Genomic DNA, 8,192 nt, shown 5'->3' with positions numbered 1-8,192 from the left:
CTGTTATGAAATTGGGTTGGTTACTAGGTAGCATTGACTGGATGGAAGCGAACTGTCATTATCATAGTAGAAAAGCAAAGGTATATGAAATTCTGTGCTTCTACACGATTTAACCCCCATATTTATTTATTCTTTTAAACAACCGAGTGGTAAACACTGACTTTTGGGCTCTGAATCCCTATAAAATACAAGAAATGATTAACAACTGCATATAACATTGCAAACCCCTGTTGATTTTCAATATGTCTCTCTAGTTTTCCATTCCAGTGTGTCTTTCTTTAGGTGCACTTTCAGGATGAAATGTATTGCTTTCTACAAGGTACATTTTCACAACAGGAGATGAAAACTTCACACAACAGTGTATGAACCACCTGGCGGCAAGCCACTTCATTCTCAAAAGTCTCCTGGATTTTAAGATGTGTAGGTATTCTTAATTTCCCCCAAAGACTCCTTAAATTATAAGAAACTAAAAAGCAAAGATATATTGATACTTTGGCTTACATCAGCTATAAGCCCAAAGAAGATGAGGAATAGTGACCTGCACTAACAAGTGCTGGCCCAGTGTCCTGCTGAGAGCCTTTCATAGTCTAACACAAGAGAGGTTAGGGGAGATTGTCCATTGCAAGAGGCACCAGTGGTGCTAGAGAGTCCATAGTCCCCACAGAGGCAAAGGATGTATCCATGTGCTGACATTTCAAATACTGTTGCAATGAAAAGACTACACTCTGACATATCCTGATCTACCTGTGAGGCATTAGTGGGGATATTGTGAAGTATGTAATGACCTAACCTTTGCAGGTAGAAGCCTGACTGCTCACAGCAAATACAATTTAAACTGCTGGCTGTCTGATACTATTTGAAACATCTTTTTTTATTATTATTCCCTGACATTTTTCCTTAAAGCAACAAACAAGACATGTTGGTTTGTTAAACCCCTGCACATTTTGACACCATAACATGAATTTTGGATTTTTTCAAAGTTCTACATGTTTTTCAAGTGTCTCATTGATAATCTACTCATGATCTGCTCTGCTTGTACCCATTGTTTGGTTATATATCAAAGCTTTAAATAAGAGATGGATGAGGGTGCGGTTCCTCCTCGCAGAAGACCCAGCCTATTTGGAATTTAAGAGCAAACTGGTCAATACTCTAAAAAAAAGCAACTTTAACCCTGCGAACTGGGTGATGATGATAAAAATCTTTGTAAGTACGTCTTAAAGTCACTAGTGGAGCAAAACACAAAATGGATGGCTTCATTAGCTGTGCTTAAAAACAACCAGTATCAGTCTTTCTGTGCTATTAGGATATGGGCAGGTTATTGCACTCTGTGAATATTTAATGATCCTTAATTAGTATTAACAAAAAGAGACTGGTCAATAATAGCATAGAAGTGGTTTGGCTGTTGTCCTTGTATCTTTATCTGACAAATTACTGACTTGGTAGATGACCCCTGGTTTAATTAATGAGACATACCTACAGCCTGAATACTGTAAAACATTATGGTTGAGAATGTGATGGTGCATTAAAAAGTTCACTTGTCAGAGTAAAATGCTATTTTATGGTAAAAGAAAACAAAAAATAGATGTAATATCAATATTTATCAGGCAAAAGAGATGGTGGCTCATGCATCTTGTCATTTTTATGCTTTGTGAAGAATGTGCAGGATTTTGACAAGTTGTGTTGGCTTAAAGATGTGACATTACAGAACTTTCTCAGTTACGCACCACCTATCGACAGCAAACTGGGCAACCATCTTGGGTCCTAACTGTACTGTGAGCTCTCTCCAGACTTATCTTGACTCTTGTCTTATCTCTTGCTTTGTCCCTTTCTCTCTTTCTTTTCCTCTTGCGTGTGTAAAATGACTGATGCGTTGCTATCTGCTTGCTAGCATGTCACGTGGTGCGTAAAGCAAAAATCAGCTGCAACATCACGCGGTGTCCCAGAAGTAAAATTTGTGTAGTGTGGTTCCTCACCATCGCACAGATAAGATCCTTATAGTGTGGGGTGGGGGAGGGGTGTGTATTTTTTTTTTTTTTTTTTTTTTGTATATATCCCAGCTGCCACATGGCGCAACATCTTCTGCCCCTATTCTTGGCTAGCCATCTCACCCCTGAACCTTACTAATGCTCCTTGTCGACACACACAAAAACGGACTTTTCAAAGGTTGTTCGACACACACTGCCCTCGGCTGTTTCCCAAAGAAGGTCATACTTCAAAGTGACACAGACAGCAAGGTCGCTGTCAGTGGAAGCTGTTGGCAGATCAGTTCTCTTGCCCCAGACTGCTTCTCCCCAGTTACTGTATCGAAAAAGGGCTACAAGGCCACCAGCAGTCACTTAGCACATCACATCCTCAACTGAATATAAAAGCTAAGCACCTCTCTTTTGTACACTATAGTTATATAGCTGTCATTTCAGCCTTTGTTGCTTTTAGTGATGCTGCACACTGACTGCTTCTACAATAAATGTACATTGAGAAAAATGAACAGTTAAAAAATACATCTGCATATCTTTATTGTCAAAGAGGCTAAAGACATAAAGCCAGTGGTTGTGCCCTTGTAATCTGAAATATAATAGGATTTCCTGTTTTTGTGAAAGCCTCCACTTTTTATGACCTTAATGTGCAGGATATAATTTTCTGTAAACCACTGACATAATTTATTAAAAATTCAGCTATGGCCACCATATATAATTTCCTTTTATTCTATTAGGTAAATTCCTTCTAACAGATCCCACCCCCCCCTCATTTTGGGGACACTCAACTATGATGATTAAGCATATTCCATAAATGACCCAGCTGTTTGGGCATATTGTGTTTCGCCTCATCAGGAATTCAAAGAGGCTGACAACAGATCAGCTGCATCCGTTCACGGCTTGGTCTCCAGCTGACCAGCCCTTTATTTGAAATAAGGTCTTCTGTTTGCTTCAGCCAGATGGTGGTATATGTGATGCACAGATGTATGGCTCACCATAGCTAACAAGTGACAGCAGCACTTAGATACAAATTAGCTTGAGGCATGAAAGTATTCTCAAAAGCTACAATGCTACATACAGATGCACATATAACTCTGAATGCCTTGGTTAATAACAGATTATGCTTGATTTTAATAAATAAACAAGACAACAGCCCTGTTTCATATATATAACACTCGGATTGTCTAAGCTTGAATGCAAACTTTACAAAGTACATACCTCCTCTAGCCAAAGGTTGCAGAGGTAGAAAAAAAGAAGTTAAATTTGAAACCCAGTGTTTCAGTCAGTGAGCATTGATTTTTCCTCCATTTCCTTAATGGACAAGCTAAAAATACGCTGCTTCTGGTTGTAGGTCTTATTTTGACATAGCTCTCAATACATTTGTCCTCTAACAACAAATTAAAAATACAAGTTTTTTTAAGGAAGTCACAATAAAGATGGCATTTCTAAGCTTTTTGTAGTTTATGCAGTCTTTGAATCTGGAGCGTCATTAGATTAATAAATCAATAGATTCTCAAAGGCCTAATGAATCTGTTCACCAAGACACTATTTATCTTTTTTTTTTTATTATTTGTTTTCTTTTTTTTTCAACTTTAAATGTTCAGTGAACATTCACAGTTTCCGTGGGGTAAATCTAAAAGTATTTGGAAAACAAATAATTATCTTTTGATTGTTGATTCTTTGGAAATATCTGCTGTTACTCATATAGTAACAGCAGTGTGCATTTGTGTGGTGTTTCCTTATGCTGTTATAATTGGAACTAAAAAAGGCAAAATGGAGGAGAGAAAAATCACTGACTGAAAATGTAACCCAGTTACTGGAGCTTTGTCCTGCACCAGCCTTATCAACCACTATACTACAATCCCTGTGGAGGTTGCTAAGGTGGTGAAGGTATAAAGTAATGGATTTTCTTTCAGTAGACCTGTGTCCAAGTTGCCTCAGGAAACTTTGCACATGAGAATGGAATGATCATTACTTTCATTCGTGCTCTTGGTTTGGCTAAGTTCAGACAACAAAACTCTCAGATTTGGGTTAGGAAAGGATAGAATACAACTAACCCCAACCTTGTACTTTCCTCACAGTGTTTCACATAATAATGAGGCAGGAGATACAGCAGGCACAATTTGGCTCCCAAATATTATTTTTATTCTTCTTCTTATTATTATTATTATTATTATTACAATTCTGTGGTTGCTCCTGCCAAGAGCAATGGAGAACTAACTTGATTAAAATAAGCCTATAACGAAATGTAGTTCAGAGTAATGCTAGTATTTTCTTTTTTCTTTTTTCTTTTTTTTATGTTCAACAGGTTTAATGTCACAATACTGTATAACATGACTTGTTCTTTGTTGTCCTGTTCCTCATCTGATTGTGAAGCAGAGTTTGTTTGACAAGGAGGAAGAGATTAGCTTACGCTAGCGCTGGCAGTATAGTCACTAGCTAGTTTACTTACATGCTGTACTCTCTGCTTAGTCAGCCTTCATGTCACAAGGTTGCACATATCACAATGGAAAAATAGGGCATAATTAACTTACTCTTTGCTTTGCCGTGTCATGGTTATGCACTTATTTTCAAAATAATCATACAAATCTTATATTTTATTTTTATTTATTATATTAGCTTATTGTGGAAGTTATATATTAACGCTTTAAAAAGGTAAAATTAGAAAGCTGACAAATACAAAGAGATGGCTGCAGCCAATCATTCAAAAACAAAGAAAATACTGCTTCCTAAACTAATATGGGTGAAAACACAAAATCTAACAAGAATAGTTTTCCTGCACATCTCTTCATTCTGATTAAGCTTTTTACCTGATAGTCTTTGGTCTTAACGTACAGAGTAAAAACCTAAAATCCTTATTGTATATAATTATTTTCAACTTCTTCACTTTGGTAATAGCAAATCACAAAAGGTCTATATGACCACAAATGATTTATCATATAGATATGTCTGATTTCAGTGGCCCACTGGCATGCATGCTCACATTACTGACAGTCTGTGTAATAAATGGAAACCCCATTCTGGCATCAGTTTTATTTCCTCAGATTTCTCTGCCATGTGAAGATGCCATCAATGGCACTGGATATTCATGAAGCAGGAAGCTCTTTGCTTCTGTTTTGCCCATGCTGTTATTCAGAAGATGCTAAATTTCTTTGAAAATTAAGGGCATGCGTTCTTTTTTAAGGTCAGAAATAACTGAAAAATAAAATTATAAAAAAAAGATAAACAGTACATGTTTTAACACAGAAAGAGAGAATATAGATTCACATACAGACACACTAACTTGTCACACAGTGCAAGGATATAAATAATGCTCGTTTACTACAACTGCCTTGATTTTAGACAGAAAAGTGTACAAGCACACATGCAGTTTTGTACTTATACAGTACCTGATCCAGATCATTTACCAGATCCAAAGGGCTGAAAGAGGCAGACACAGCATTGCTAATTCAAAGCTGAAGCACAAACAAGAAGAGCAAAGTCCATCTTATTGCTTTCCTTTAACCATGCTACTCCATATCAGAGGCAATGCGTCAGCCCTACCATGGTTAACACTCAATAAAACATCAAAAGGGATGAAGCTCAGAGGTCTGGACAAATACACACCCACGCCGATACCAGATACAGAAACTCCCTTTTATTCAGACACACATATGTACCCATTTGTATGCATATTTAACAAATGTGTAGTGTAGGTGAATCTCACCGGATGAAATGAACTGGCAACACAGATAACTGGTCTGCATCTCTTTCAAGAGGGAGCAAACACATACTACTCCAACTGAATGCTAAATGTGACTTCAATAGAACTTTTGTGAGCAGCAGCTTTTTGCAATTAAGCTATATGTCCACAGAAACAACTAGCAAGCCAGTGCTGACAGTCAACGCCAGGTACACAGGAGCTGTCATCAACTTCCCATCAGGCTCCACTTCCCCCCAGTGGATGTTTTGGAAGATTTTTTTTTATTTTTTGTTTTTATTTTTTTTCTGAGGCAGAGGCATTTAATGCTTACCATTTTGTATGTTACATGAGGAGATGGCAAAAACTGGGTTTTGACAAAGTAGACAGGCTATTCATTATTTAATTATTTTAAATATTTCAGGGGACTGACAGGATGCTCATGCAATAAATATTTCAACCACTGCCTTACAAAGGGAGGTAGCCTTGCCCTTGTCTGGTATTGATTAAGAGGGCAGCAGACTCACTCTTTCCTTAAAAGAACACCTGCACCCAGTTTCTTAAAGGAGTCTTAATTTCAGTTGAAACATTAAACTTGGCACTTGAGAGACACACACACACACAAAAAAAAAAAAAAATAAAAACATATATACATATATATATATATATATATGTATATACATAACAGGAAAAAAAGACACAAAGAAAAGGCTGGATGTATACTGTAGGGTGTCTGAGTACTCTGAATACTCGACACAATCAGTACTCTGCCCGCAGAGGTAAAAAGGACACGGCAGCTTTTAAAATGCAGATACGCTCACTGGCATGAAAAAAGACATGGCTACTGTACATAAGTAATTTCCCTGCTTATAGATACAGGACATTACAAAGACTGGTGCAAACAACTGCAGCAATTAAGCCCCTTCTACTTACAGCCTCCCATGGTGACAATGTAACACGGAAGGAAAGAGATGAATTGCTTTGCAGACAGGCATCTCTCTTCGCAGCAAACACACATGCACAAGTATGCAGGTACACATTGATACATTCTTCTCTGCAGAAGGGAGTAGCCTTCCAATAGCTATCAAATAAGTAATTATCTTCTCTGTAAGATGTGGGACATAGTTTCATATTGACAAGACATATTTCCCAACTTTCCTTTTCCTGCTGGCCGGAGGCTAAAATAACACCTTTTCCATTTATCTTCTTTCTAGTTTAATCTTTTTTCTAAATAAAAAATAGAGGTTCTTATTAACATAAAAATAGACTGATAATGTTTCCTTACCTTGATATACCATCCAAAACGGTATAGTCCACAATATAAGCTCTCACGCAATGAGCTCAATGCTGCTCCACTAGAGAGAAAAAAACTGCAAAAATCCTCCGAGTCTCTAAGAATCAGAGCTGCTTCTGATTAGAACTTACTTATTGTAATCAGGCTGTCCTTCACTGAATTTGAACGTAATCCATTCCCCTTTACTTTCCTGGTTTGGGATGATTTCTTCTGAGTTACTTCCCCTTGATATTCCACCTTATGTATGTGATAGAGACTGAGAAAGAGGGAAATAAATAAAATATATATATATATAAATATTTATATATATATATAAATATAAAAAGAGAAAGATGTTGTAGGATCTTTTTTGGTGTTCACTACCAGCTCCACTGCACTTGAATCCAGCCGGTCCTCACAGCTCTTCTCCTGCCCTCAGAGTGAAATTCAGCATCTGCTGTTCATCCCCACATCAAGAGGAGGGTGTCCCCCCCAAGATGGAAACTTTCACACACCTCCGCCAAAGCTATAAGAGATGGGAGTGGATGCCAGAGAACTCCAATTATGTGCTATTTTCCACGGTATCCTCCCTCATCAATGGATTTTCGCCTCTCTTCCTCCAATTTGCATGTTATGTAGCGTGCTCCTCTCCGGAATAGAGTCTCTGGGAATGGATGCTGAGAAAGCAGCGGAATGAGGCGAGCTGCTTGCTCTCCCGCTGTGTGTCTCTTTCTCTCTCGCTCTCCTCCACCCTCCCTCATACATGCACCCTCCCTCTTCTCACTGCACCTCCCCACCCTTTCCTTTCCTCTCTCTTCCTCCTCCTCTCCTTCCCTTTATACACACAGATATGTACTTCTCTAGCTCTGGCTTTTGACAATTACTGCTGTGCCATTTCCAGCCATGTCAGACAGAAAGGTTCACCGCCCATACTCCTTAGAGAAACAAGTAATGCTTGATAAATATGTAAAATTAAATAGATATGAAGAGAAAGAGCAACAGCATGGCAAAGAGCATCGAGCCAAGAGGCAATCTAATCTCCTTTCTTCATCCCCGTAACCTGATTGCTAAATATCCCTGGGGCTGACAGTGTTTTGCATCTCTTCTTTGTCATAACTTTTCTATTTAGTAGAGTCGGTTCAGTAGTTGGTGCTGGCCAGCTGTCAAGAGTGACTGAAGAGGCAGATGAAAATAGCAAGCACGAGCAGCATACTGCATAGAAACAACGACAATGTATGTGCAGTAGGAGCTTATATTATATAATTAG

General features: G+C 38.1%; 1 protein-coding gene across 2 annotated transcripts in view; it reads right to left on the bottom strand.

Annotated features, from left to right (window-relative positions):
• Positions 1-7,618, bottom strand: part of lingo2 (leucine rich repeat and Ig domain containing 2) — a 245,248-nt gene extending 237,630 nt beyond the window's left edge. For both annotated transcript variants that reach the window (XM_041990264.1, XM_041990265.1), the window contains exons 1-2: positions 7,310-7,618; positions 6,938-7,202 (exon numbers count right to left, since the gene is read on the bottom strand). The gene's annotated coding sequence lies outside the window, so the exon portion shown is untranslated. The remainder of the gene's footprint in view (positions 1-6,937; positions 7,203-7,309) is intronic.
• Positions 7,619-8,192: the final 574 nt, after the last annotated feature.

The sequence above is a fragment of the Melanotaenia boesemani genome, chromosome 7 (genome assembly GCF_017639745.1).
Source record: "Melanotaenia boesemani isolate fMelBoe1 chromosome 7, fMelBoe1.pri, whole genome shotgun sequence".
NCBI lineage: Eukaryota > Metazoa > Chordata > Actinopteri > Atheriniformes > Melanotaeniidae > Melanotaenia > Melanotaenia boesemani.
Note: the sequence above shows the minus strand (reverse complement) of the source record. Positions and strands in the feature narration are given on the sequence as shown.